General features: G+C 38.4%; 1 long non-coding RNA gene across 2 annotated transcripts; it reads left to right on the top strand.

The window, feature by feature from the left end:
• The first annotated feature begins 226 nt into the window (after window positions 1-226).
• On the top strand, window positions 227-10,527 carry LOC147523687 (uncharacterized). Of its 2 annotated transcripts, XR_015196751.1 has the most exons (3): window positions 227-853; window positions 9,672-9,836; window positions 10,000-10,527. It is a non-coding gene; the product is annotated as an uncharacterized LOC147523687 (long non-coding RNA). The 2 variants fall into 2 exon arrangements; XR_015196750.1 differs by having other exon boundaries at window positions 9,672-10,527.
• Window positions 10,528-13,958: the final 3,431 nt, after the last annotated feature.

Below are 13,958 nucleotides of genomic sequence, written 5' to 3'. Positions count from 1 at the left end.
GAGTTGTAGAGCACATCTTTTGTTTCTTGATATGAAGGAAGTTGTGATGACCAGTTTGCTTTTTTGGAGATGGAGGAACATGTGGGCTTTTATTCCTGTTTTAAACTTTGATCGGGAGTTATGGAAAAAATAAACTCACTCTTATGTCAATAGTCAAGATGAGTATATCAACTTTGTTGACGGGGTTTTCGAATTCCACTTCCCCGCGGCCTTAAATATACAAGAATTACATATAACTTGTCATTATTGGTTTGATGTTGGTAGGCTACCAAAGTGGTTGGTTTATGCAAGTACATGGCATGTTCAAGAAGTCAATATCAAAGTACTTCCTCAAGCTGATAATAAACACTATCTATTGCCTCCAGAGTTGTTTACCTTAGGAATTAAAGTCTTTAAGTTGATGCTTGAATCTTACGCCAAAGTTGAACTTCCAAATTCCATGTGTTTAGCTCCCCAACTGAAAACATTAGAACTAGCACATGTTCAACTTCCTCATGGAAATTCCTATAAAGAAGTTGTCTTGAGCTGTCCTGTTCTGGAAAGTTTGATCATGACGTAATTCCACCATAATGATCTCAAGCTTCTACATATATATGCTCTTCAGCTAAGGAAATTGAAGATTTATAAATGCCATACGATTAAAACTTCACTTGAGATCAAGATATGTGGTCCGAGTCTCACGTCACTAGAATTGTCTGGTGAGTCTTTGGAGCATTTTTCTATGGAAAACCTGTACTCTTTACTATACTGTTCAATTGGAGGATGGAATAGGCCGTTGCATGCTAGTCGTGTGATTGGTGCTCTTAATCGTCTTTACAATGTGACAACTCTTGTTATTATAGCGTGTTTTGAGGTAAAAGTTCTTTTTCCTCTTTTACTTTTTTCTGTCTGCCTGCAAAGTGTTATATATTTTTTACGTTTTCATTATACTATCATGAGCAATGCAACAGATTAGGAAAACCTGGCTAGTTTCCATATGTTACTATTTCCTTAGATTTCCAAAGACAGCCCCATTGCCCTTCACCCCTGTTATAGCTTGGTCTTATGGTAAGTGGATGTGATCTGTACATTCACTTGCTAACTTGTTGTATGCAGATAAAAGAAAACAATAGAAGACAAGGACAGAATAACAGGTAATAACCAAGGCGCGGATTAGGCTGTCCTTAAGGAAAGATTTATCCCCTTCCAATGGTGCAGAAAGGCAACAGTGGCGTCTTCCTCACAGGATTCAATGGTTAACAACAGCCTGACTTTGCACTAGAATAGACTACCCTCTAGAACAACAATATAACTCTCTCTGGCGGGTGACAGGAAGAATAGAAGAAGAATAAGACAAGTAATGGTTTCTGTTTCTCTGTATAGGGTGGAGAGAAGGTTGTCTAGTCTAGATGAGTTCTGTCTCTCTCTATGCGTCTGGACTGGATTCGGGTGTACTCGAGTTCTATCTCTCTCTACGTCTGTAATGGATGCCCCTCTATGGACGCACACAGCAGTGTTTAAATAGAGGTAGCAGCCGGTTACCAGATGGGAGAAGGACTCCTCAAAGTCGGTTTCACAAAACAGCTATGAGACAGAAACCAACTCGAAGTAAGACTCCAGCCGAAACTTGCTGCAAAAGCAAAACAAGTTTAGGCAATTGGTAATCCACTACACACTAGACAGTAAGCCTAAGCCTAACCCGACTCGGCTATGTTCGGTGCGCGCGCGCGTGTGTGGCTTTGGGTGAGTCCTCCCTCCTAACACAAAAGCCTTTGTACCCTAAAGGCACGCCCTTATGGTAGAGGAATTCCTCATATACCTCACTTGCTAGTGGTGGTTCACCAATGTGGGACTAAACACAATGCACTAAAGTGGAGAGAACACACATAGTTCATCTCTTCCACTTTGCACACACACACAAGTATTTTGAAATACTCTTGGAGATTCCAACAATTCCCCACTATTTCAAAATACTAATAGTCCCCCACTATTTTGGAATAGGATATTACAAAAGAAATGGGTTAACAAAATGCCAGAGAGAATCGAAAAAACAATGCATAAGATACTGGTGCTTTTCGGGCTTGAACCAGTTATAGGGTAACATGTTTTATAATACGTGAAAGTGGTGGATTAAAAAAATCTTTGAACCAACATTCCCTTGTAGTAAAATAGAGCACATGCACCCACATTGTTCTTTCATTATATGCCTGTTCTGCGGTGTTGCGCTTTTTGGCCCTTGCGCTGCCTGTGTTCCATGAATGCTCTAGAGTACTTGCCTGAATACTCATAAAAACCGACCCAGTTCTACATTCATGTAGGTGGATATCCATCAAGTGTACATAGCAGTTAGAATACACTATCTCATAAAAAATGGACTATGGATTCCATTAAGAGTAAAATAACTCATCCTTTCTCATTGCAATTCAAGTTATACAAAGTATACAAAAATGTTATCTAGTCATGGGGTGGGATGTCTTAAAGAAAGACAATAGCATACCAGAGCGACGAGGTGACTTGTTTTTCCCTTTGAACCTACTTCATGGGATCTCCAATCACATAGGTGGGGTTGCCGTCAGTGTCGCCCTCTATCTAAGGCAAAAGTCCCATCCCCCTCAACGTGTCAACCACTTGTCTCTTGTTAAGTGGTTTTGTCAGAGGATCGGCCAAATTTAACTCTGACCTCACATAATCTAGAGCCACAACTCCAGATTCCAGCAGCTGCTTTATAGACTGTAGTCTCAGATGAATATGTCTACTTTTCCCATTATACAATTTGCTCTTTGCCTTTGTTATCGCGGCCTGACAGTCACAATGCATAGGTACAGCTGGAGGTGGTTTTGTACCAATAGGAAGATCTGCCAAGAGGTTTCTAAGCCACTTTCAACCAAAGACTTGCTTTATCTAAAGCAATAAGCTCGGACTCCATGGTTGAACGAGCTATCAAGGTCTGCTTAGAAGATTTTCAAGCGACTGCACCTCCACCTAGGGTGAAAATATAACCACTAGTGGACTTGATATCATGAGAATCAGATATCCAGTTTGCATCACAATAACCCTCTATCACAGGTGGAGTTTGTCTAAACCGTATGCCATAATTCATTGTTCCTCTCAACAGTCTCAAGTACTTGGCTAGTCTCTCTAACGCACTCCAATGTTCCTGGCTAGGACAATAAGTGTATCCGCTTAACCTGCTAACTGCATAAACAATGTCAGGTCTAGTGCAATTCATCAAGTACATGAGACTACCAATAATTTGAGCATATCTAGACTGAAGGACACTATGTTGAGCATTTTTCTGAAGTTCACTAGTTGCCTCATAAGGTGTTGACACATGCTTACTATCATAAAAGTTAAACTTCTTCAAAAACTTCTCAACATAATGCTTTTGTGAAAGCGTATAGCCATCACAGTTTCTGATGATTTTGATTCCAAGAATCACATCAGCTTCTCCCAAATCCTTCATTTCAAATTGGGAGGATAAAAACATCTTGGTGTTTCTCACAACATCAAGGCTAGGACTCATGATTAACATGTCATCCACATATATACATATAATCACATATGTATTCACATCAAAAGATTTAAAGTAAATACATTTATCAGCATCATTTATGTGATATCCATTAGACATCATGACACTATCAAACTTTTTATGCCATTGTTTTGGCACTTGTTTCAACCCATATAAAGACTTAACCAATTTGCATACTTTTTGCTCATTCCCTGGTACTATCGTACCTTCTGGCTGCATCATATATATTTCTTCATCAAGATCACCATTCAAAAATGCAGTTTTTACATCCATTTGATGAATAAATAAATTATGAATAGCAGCGAGAGCCATTAGAACTCTTATTGAAGAAATCTTAGTTACAGGAGCATAAGTATCAAAATAGTCAATGCCTTTTTTCTGGGAGAATCCCTTGACTACAAGTCTAGCCTTGTATTTCTCAATGGAACCATCTAGTTTCAATTTCTTTTTGAAGATCCACTTGTAACATTATAGGTTTCACCCCGGGGAGGTAGATCAACTATCTCCCATGTGTGATTAGCTATAATCGAATCTAGTTCGAGTGTATAGCATCATTCCGTAAAGGTGCATCTCGAGAACCCGATTGCCTCATTATCGTCCACGGGATCATCATTAAGAAGAAACGTGTAAAAGTCATCACCAAAATTGGTGGATTTTTACGTCTCTTTTACTCTTCCGAATTTCTTGTTAAGAAATTTCGTGGGATCATTGATTGTTGTTCACTAGGAGCAACCAACCTCTCAACGCCAATTTTCAAAGGAAACAAATTCTCAAAGAAATCAACATTTTTACTCTCTATAATAGTGTTAGCATCAACAAGGTTATTATCAGATTTTACTACTAAAAATCTATATGCAGCACTATTATGAGCATAACCAATGAACATACAATCAACAGTTTTAGGTCCCAATTTTCTCTTTTTAGGTTCGTTCACAAGAACCTTTGCAAGACACCCCCACATTTTGAAGTATGTCAGGTTAGGTACATGAGGAATTAATTGGTTTGACTAGATTGTTGGAATCTCTAAGTATATTTTGAAATACTTGTGTGTGTGTGCAAAGTGGAGGAGATGAACAAAGGGTGTTCTCTCCACTTTAGTGCATAATAGATAGTCCCACATTGGTTATCCACCACATCGAGTAGGGTTCGGGCTTGGGCTTGGGCTTACTGTTGTGGGTAGTGGTTTGACCAATAGCCTAAACTTGTTTTGCTTTTTTCTTGAGCAGCAAGTTTCGATGTTCTATTAGGAGTTGGTCTCTCTTCCTTATCTGTTTAGGAGACTGACCTAACCTCTATAAATAGGACTGTGAGTCCATAGAGGGGACAGACTTCATTAGAAACCCATCTCAGATAAACAGAAACTATAACTTATCCTATTCTTCTTCTCTTCTTCATATAGCCACCAGAGAGAGTTATATTGCTGTTCTAGAGGGTAGTCTGTTCTAGTGCAAAGTTAGACTGCTGTTAACCATTGAATCCTATGAGAAAGACGCCACTACTGCCTTTCTACACCACTGGAAGGGTGAAATCTTTCCTTAAGGACAGCCTAATCCGCGCCTTGGTTATTCCCAGTTACTGCTGTCCTTGTCTCTTCATTGCTACTGATGTCTACTGTTCCTTCTGTTCTACTTTAGTTGCTTTGTTCATACAGATATTCTAACAATCTTAAGAAAAGAGTTTCGTAGTAGAACAAAGGAGAGTGCTTTAATACGACAATCAAAAGATAAGTTTTTTACTTTGAGTTATTGTTTGTGTTATTGGGTTATGACTTTAGAAATTTTCTAATAATTTCGTTTTTGTTAGGGAAACCAATTAAAGATTGAATATTTATTGATCTTTTGTGGTTTATCAAACCCTATATGGTTGTAGAACTTTCTCCTACGTTTGTGGGAGTCAAATATGAGATTTCTATCAAGAAAAATGTCAAAGTTCGTCTTTTTGACAGCTGTGTCACTAGTTACTAAAACTGCTGTAACCTTCAGCTCAGAGCTCCTTCTTGTGTTGGATAGCTGATTCAAAGAGCTTTCCAGTGGTATAAGGCTTGATACCCAATTGGTCCTGAGCTAGTTCAGAATTACAGTTCTTTTGAACTATTTTTCTAGAAGGAGAAAAATATGGTAATCCGGTTTTTCAATCGGTTATGTATCGTATTCTTTCACTCTTTGCAATTCTTTTGGTTTGATTATATAGTGATATTCTTGCCTTGAGTTGCATACTAGTTTTTCTTAGGAGGAAAATCCCTAAACTTAAACTTCTTTAATAATCTAGTCAACAAATTATACGTGTTTATCACTAAGATATTAATTGGTTTGACTAGAAGTAGTTTGATATTAATTTTATTTGTACATATGTAGATGTATGTAGATGGTCTAAGAGAGACCTTAAGATAGTTAATATCAACCACACTCAAATCTTGGATAGTAATTATAATGTATTCAATGCATAATTGCTTACCTTTATTGAGTGAACGTGTTGTTAGACGATGATTATAATTGTACTGTTGTGAAAATACATGTTAGATGAAGTAACTTGTAGATTATATCCAATATAACATATGTTAAAGTTGTGTAGCATGCTAGTTTTGGATATTAATCATCGTGGATTTACTTTAAACTTGATGATAGTTTATTGGTAAATTTTTCTAGTTGAAGACATTATAATGGGTTGAGCCATTAGATGTTGTGGTAGTACTTGAGGTCTTGTTGATTGGGTATTCTATCTTACTTGAGCTCATGTAAAAAGAGGAGGTGGAGTCCTCAGTTGTTTTGCATATTCAGTGGCTAGATTTGCTTAAATATCGTATACTTTTTGTTGTGAGGGGTACAGTTAAAGTTTACTTTTCCTGAACCTATGATATGATATTAACCATATTTGGCATGGATGCATTATTTAACATTGGCATGAAGCTTAACCATGTCATATATTATTAAGTAATGAGCATCATTGTCTACGAGAGGAAACAATATGGGAAATAATCAATATCCTCCTAAACCTAATTTAGTCAAGGAGATGTAAGGTTATGGATTATCTTCGTAGACAATATCCTCCAGTGACTATTTTAGACAAGGAGATGTAACGCTTGTGGATTGTCTTATTAGATATTATCCTCCTATGACTATGAATAAATAACCAAGGTAATGTACAAGTACGTGAATTGTCTCTCTATGTAAGTTGGAATGTTGAATAATGAAAAGAAGAATGATAATGATATTATCTTGGGTAAAACCTTTTTCATCTAATTCTTATATTCTTTAAAATTCATTTGAATCACTTGTGAATTTTCTTTCATATAGATAGCATGAACATAATATGACTATATTTTAATATGATCAATAATCATAGACTTGAGTAAAGTATATTCTTGTCATAAGAGTGCATATTATTGTTGTTGTTGTTGTTGTTGTTGTTGTTGTTGTTTTTTTTTTTTTTTTTAATGTTTGTAGTGGTATAATGTGTTTTGCATGTAAGTTTGATTAGGTTGAGTAACCATTGAACTGTGGGGGGTGGTGACCCATATGCATGACACTGTTTTACCATAGTCCCTGTTTTCTTGTTGGGTATCCTATTCTGTATATGGCAAGCAGATAGGATTGCTTCCCCCCACAAGTTCAGGGAAGCTCCAGAACTTACAAGCATAGCATTCATCATCTTTTTTAGTGTTCTATTTTTCCGTTCGGCTACTCCATTAGACTTATGAGAGTATGGTGGAGTAGTCTCATGAATAATGCCATTCTTGTCACAAAAGTCCTGGAATGGGTTAGACTCATATTCTCCACCCCTATCAGACCGAAGTCTTTTAATCTTACAGTTAAGCTGGTTTTCAACTTTAGCTTTGTACTTGAGAAACATCTCAGCTGCCTCATGCTTGTTTCTAAGTAAATATACCATGGTGTACCTAGAGAAGTCATCTATGAATGTAATATAATAAAACTTCCCCCCCTCTAGACATGGTACTTCTGAATTCACCCAAATCCGTATGAATAAGAGTTAGTAATCCAGTTTTATCTCTAGAAACAGTTCTGCAGGGTTTCTTTGTAGCTTTAGTCTCAGCACATATCTCACATTTATCATTAGAAAAATCTGAAATATCATACAATAAACCACATGCTTTCATCCTTTTCATATACTAAACATTCACATGTCCTAGTCTACCATGCCATATATTAAAAGAGTTAAGCAAGTAAGCAGAAGCAGATTCATTCTTATTAATAATAATGTTGTCAGGTACATTCAACATGAAAAGACCACTGCTATTACAATAACCTTTACCAACAAAACCTTCATTCTTTGTCAAAAAAGAACTTGTCACTCTCAAAAGTCACCTTGACGCCAGCTTATCCCAGTAAGGACACAGAAATCAAATTCTGACGAATCTCAGGAACATGAAGAACATTACTAAGTGAAAGGGTTTTCCCTGAAGTTAACTTCAGAAGAATCTTGCCTATTCCCTCAACAGGAACAGACCTAGAGTCACCCATATAGACCTTTTCATCTTTCACTAGTATGTAGTCTGAGAAAGCTTCAACATCACCACAGACGTGGCGGGTGGCACCAGAATCTAGTACCAAGTTCTTCTTCCCAGTGGCCATGAACACTTGTGACACCACAGCAGCAATAATATCATCTCTCTCAACTATATTAGCATTGGGAGGATCATCAGTGTCTTTCTTGTGCCTGCACTGAAAAGCCCTATGTCCAGGTTTACCACAAACATAACAATTTACATTGCCAGTACCACTCCTTTTAAAAGAAGTGCCTTTGACCTTGAAATTCTTATTTTTGTTGTACTTCTGTTTTTTAAAAGTTTTGTTAGATTTGCTGGGATTACCTTCAATGATATTGGCTTTAGAATGGAATTCCTTAGACAACACATCATCCCGAGTCTTGTTCTTTTCCTCTATGTGATTGTGAATGATCACACTCAAGAGTCATCTGCTTTCGCTTATGTTTCATACTATTTTTATAGTGTTTCCAAGACTCGGGGAGTTTCTTAATCAAACATCCAGCAACAAAGGTTTCGGGTAAATTAATATCCTTAGTTTTCAAATCATTAATCAGCACATGAAAATCATGGATTTGAGACGTTACATCTCTATCCTCTCTCATATGGAACTTTAGAAAAGTCCCAATAGCATATTTCTGAGTACCAGCATCCTCTATTATGTATTTTTTGTTCAAACTCTCCCATATATCATGTGCATTCTTATTTGAATAATAAATATCAAAAATTTCATTGGACAAGGTACTCAAAATAGCATGACGACATACCTTATTCCCATTGAGCCAAGTAGCTTGATTTCTTTCGAAATCATTAGAACCTTCCACGGGTGCTGTATTAGTGAGATAATTTGCATAGTTGAGTACATTTAGGGCTGTGAACACCCTTTCTCTCCATCGCTATTAGTGAGATAATTTGCATAGTTGAGTACATCTAGGGCTGTGAACATCAATCTCTCCATCGCTTGAAGTGTGAATCGTTGAAGGATTCAATCTTTCAATCTTTGACACATTGGGTAAGTTGCGAGGGGGCTGACAGGAAGTGTTTCTCTGTATTGGTAATCCACTAAGCCCAAGCCCGATAATCCACTAAGCCCAAGCCCAAGCCCGACCTGACTCGGTGTGGGCGGGTGAGAGTGTGTCTTTGGGTGAGTCCTCCCTCCTAACACAAAAGCTTTTGTACCCTAATGGCACGCCCTTATGGTAGAGGAATTCCTCATATACCTCACTTGCTAGTGGTGGTTCACCAATGTGGGACTAAACACAGTGCACTAAAGTGGAGAGAACACACATAGTTCATCTCCTCCACTTTGCACACACACACAAGTATTTTGAAATACTCTTGGAGATTCCAACATAACTCACCAGCTATTTTGAGTTTCTTGTTGGCACTTTTACCTCTTCATTGCTCATTTTCACTCGCCACTTGAAGTTAGGATTTGATGCATGACAACCAAGGCTGCTAAGATTGACCCTGAACCTACATTGAATATTTTAACTATAATTTCTCCTATTTTCCCTTTTGTTGGTATGTAGAATGCAACAAAAACAGAAGTGCACATGTAACCCCTACAGTTTTATGCCAGATGAATGTATGGCATTTTATTGTTTGAGATAAAATTACTATTAATAATATTTCATCTTTTTATTTTATTTTTTGAAGGTTTCTCCTGGCTCTGAAGGTATGGTGGGACATCTGCTCAATCCATTTCCCAATTTAAGGTGTTTAAAACTGATCGGAGTGAATAGTGATTCCTGCATTCGAGCTATTGTAGAATTATTAAAGCGCAGTCCGTATGTAGAAGAACTTTTTTTGGATAATGCACCGGTACTGAGTTTGGCCTATCATATCTTGATATCTTAAATGCAATTCCTTGCGTTTGTGATGAATTGTACTTGAACCCTGAGTGCTTCAGATAGTTTCGTTTGCATATATGTTAGATCATCTCCGTTGTAAGAATTTCACTATTTCATTCTTTTGTTTTGATTAGCTATCCTTAAACCATACAACATATGAAGAGTACAACTGGAAAAAGGAGCTATACTTGGACGACATCTTTTGCCACCTCAAGTGTGTAAAGGTCCAAACTTTCCTATGTTCTGATATGGAAGTACTGAAGTTACTTGAATTCATACTGACTCAAGCGGTGAGAGGTTACCTTCCCAAAACCCTTTTCTTGGGATAAAGAGAAAAAAATTACAGAAGCTCGTGAGAGGTTACAATCTGTTCCCAAAGCCTCTTCAAGTGTCAAAATACTTTTCGAAAGAAGGGCCTACTGATCGAGATTTCTTCTCATTTTTGGTTTCTGGGCCATATAAGCATTGATCTCTTGAATGTTGGATTGTAATATAACACGGATTACCTGTTTTGTGTGGTTTGCATCATCTGCGTAGCTCCGTCAGGCATTAAGGTTGATCATCTTTTTTTTTCTTGATGGAATTGTATTTTGGTTTTTCTTTTTCGGAACTACTGGTCTTAATGGTAACAGAATTATAATTTTGTTGAACCCCTTTTGTTTTCTCTCTCGAGTAAAACTTCTAAAGAAGACTTTGTTTTCTGCTTTCTTGTTGTGTTGACCTTATGCTTATGATGCTCTTAGTTAGTAGGGTTTGGTGCTAAGGTAATGACATTGCAGTTGAGATTAGAACTGAGATCATATCTTTAATTTTAGCAATGAGAGATTTTATTAATCATGGCAAGAACAATATTTTTTTGCACAAATTCTGTTTGTTTACTTGCGGGTTAAGAACCATCGTCTTACAGGGTATAACACTTAATTACATGAAATATGCTTACCCTTCTGCAATGGCACAAAACTTCAACAATTGGCTTGACGCCGTACCAAAAAGGGCCCCTCATTATCTAATATTGCCCCAAATCTCGCTGCTAAATATGCACAAAATTTGCTATAGGCCTTGTGTGTGTCATCTTGTTATTCAAATGTTTTTGCATGCCCTCGATCTTCGGTGTTCAGGGATAAAGAAGACTAACAGCTGCCGCGGAGTCAACTTCCACTCATAGCCTCTTCAATTCCCTTCTTCCCCTTGTCTCCTGCCTGCTGCGGATAGTACTGGATATAGCTTACTAGTTCCTGGAGGAACGCAGTTCCAGAATGCAGTCTGCTCAATTTCCATAACTAAGTACTGCACTCTGTATCAAAGTCAGTAATCACTCCAAAAACCCATGAGCATACACTCCATGCACTCTGCATCGCTGTGTGTGACAATCATACCTGCACTTGTATACCTGAGATTCTCACTCATGACAACTTACCATTGCAACTCCGAGCACTGGTGGGATCCACTGCTTCTTATAGTTTTGCAGCTTCAGCCTGCACCAAACTTAGAGCTGCAATAACATTTCCAAGTTTTTAATGTTGTTCAGTGCCCGACACCAGTATTTTAGACTAAGATATGCCCTTTATACAAGTACATGAACCTTATGGTTCACACGCGGTATTAATCCGTCTTTTAAACCATGGCGGCTTCTGGAAGCCAGTTAATTAGATCCATCTCCCCTAGTTTGGAAGAATGTTAAGAGTTGATCACAACGTATCAGGGAAGAGTGGATCTTCTGCAACAATAGGTGTTCTGTTCCACAGTGAACACATACTTGACATGGACATAAGTTGCATACTTTGGTGAAGCTCAAGAAGACTTTTCTTGATTCCGAATGTTCCTACCATATGTGCCCGAATAGAAAGTGGTTTACTTCTTATGAGAACATTAATGATGGTTCTGTTTTGATGGGTAATGACGTTGCTTGTAAGACGGTAAGGATTGGAACTATACGGGTCAAGATGCATGATGGTGTAGTGATGACTTTAACTGATGTGAGGCATGTTCCTGAGCTAAAGAAAAACCTTATTTCTCTTGGTATCTTGGATTCCAAAGGCCACAAGTTTGTGGGCGAAGGTGGAGTCCTAAAGATTGTCAGTGGCTCTTTAGTTATAATGAAGGGTCAAAGACATGAAACCTTGTATACTTTGACAGGTAGTACTGTGATAGGCGATGTAGCAGTGGTTGTATATAGTGATGATTATGAGTGCACTAAGATGTGGCATATGCGACTAGAGCATATGAGTGAAAAGGGTTTGTCTAAGTTGTGCAAGCGAGGGTTCTTGAAGGACTTGAAGAAGCCAAGTATGGGGTTCTGTGAGCATTGCGTCAATGGGAAGCAGTGCAGAGTCAAGTTCTAGTCAAACAAGCACACGACAACAGGCATCCTTGACTATGTGCATACGGATGTTTGGGGACCCTCCAGAGTGGCTTCAAAAGGAGGTAACCGCTATTATGTCTCATTCATTGATGATCATACCCGCTATGTGTGGGTGTATATGATGAAAACGAAAGATGAAGTGTTTGAGACATTTAAGAAGTGGAAGACAAGGGTTGAAAATCGCACAGATAGGAAGGTAAAGACACTACGGTCTGACAATGGTACGAAGTATACCTATAGGCCTTTCTAAGAGTTTTGTGCGCAACAGGAAATTGCCAGACACTAGACAATCAATAATATTCTAGTGTTTATTCTACATACTCTAATTAGGATTGTATTAGTGTAATTACCATTATACCCTTATAATTCTCTACTTATACCTCCTTGATGAGAAGAATAAACACTCGGATATTATTCTCTTCATGGTATCAGAGCATGGTATCAGATTAGGTTTGATCCCCCATAAACCCTAGCCGTCACCTTCCAATCACTTCTTTTTCCCTCTCATTCTCAAGTTGGTATATTGCTTTCTCTCTGATAGTCTCGGGCTCAATTAGTTGTGACTTGTGAGAAAGAATATTGTGGTTATACAAAGGTGGAGCCCTTGCTGCATTCAATACAAAGTTCAATTTGACTTCCCTTGATTGGCTTCATTATTCAACCTGACTTTGGTTTTGTAACTGAAGACAAAGTTTAGTATTTAAAGGTTCCACATTTGTATTGTGCACCAGCAACGAAGCACTTGTCTTGTCTCAGCAACCATTTATTTTGGCCTATTCTACTTTACAATCAAGAGCCTTTTTCTCTCAAACGGAGGCACTCACGCAGACTTTTTCTCTGGTATGATTTCCTTCTCGCAGTGATTTCGTTATTACAGACAAAGTGAACGTGTCTATTTCCTTCTCTGGTATGATTTCCTTCTCGCTTACATGAGTATTTTCTCATAAATCTATTGCCAATTCCTCCCAGATTAGGAGAAATTTGAACGACATATCTCGTGGTACTCGCACTGTCTCTGAATATCTTCAGGAGGCCAAAACATATGCTGATGCTTTATCTGCTATTGGTGAACCGGTCAAAAACACTAACTTGGTTAATGCCACACTCCGCGGCCTAGGTTCTGAATATGAGATGTTGGTTATTGCTCTTGAGAGTCTTGAGACCTTGCCACAGTTCTCGGCACTTCGACTCTCGGCTCCTCAATTATGAGTCTCGTCACCGTTCATCCCCTCCTTTGGGGCCTTCAGCACTGTTGGCGTCTCATGCCTCTTCCCAAAATTCTTATAAGGGTAAGAAAGGTAAAACGACCCATAAGGGTCCTTCTTAGTACCGAACAGATGCAACTGATGTTCAGAACTATCGGGGCCCTCAACAACACCGTACAGATGCACCGGGAATTCTTGGAGTGCCTCCTATTGCTGGTTCTTGCCAGTTCTGTCATGGCACTGGGCATCTTGATGCTACTTGTCCCATGTTGTGTCGTTTTGCTAAACCTCAAGTCCTGGCTCCTTGCACTTTACCTTTGCTGGTTTACAGATTCCTCCTTCTGCTCTTCAGCAGCCTTCTTATTCTGGAAGTCCATTTGGTTATACTGCACAACAATCATATGATCCTGCTTACTACTTGGATACAGGAGCCTCTACTCACATGATTGGCGACCCGACTTATCTTCACCAGCGTACGCCTTACACTGGCCCTGACTCTGTACTTCTTGGCAATGGTGATAAGCTT

The sequence above is a fragment of the Coptis chinensis genome, chromosome 1 (genome assembly GCF_015680905.1).
Source record: "Coptis chinensis isolate HL-2020 chromosome 1, ASM1568090v1, whole genome shotgun sequence".
Classification (NCBI taxonomy): domain Eukaryota; kingdom Viridiplantae; phylum Streptophyta; class Magnoliopsida; order Ranunculales; family Ranunculaceae; genus Coptis; species Coptis chinensis.
This window is presented reverse-complemented; position numbering and strand designations above follow the sequence as displayed.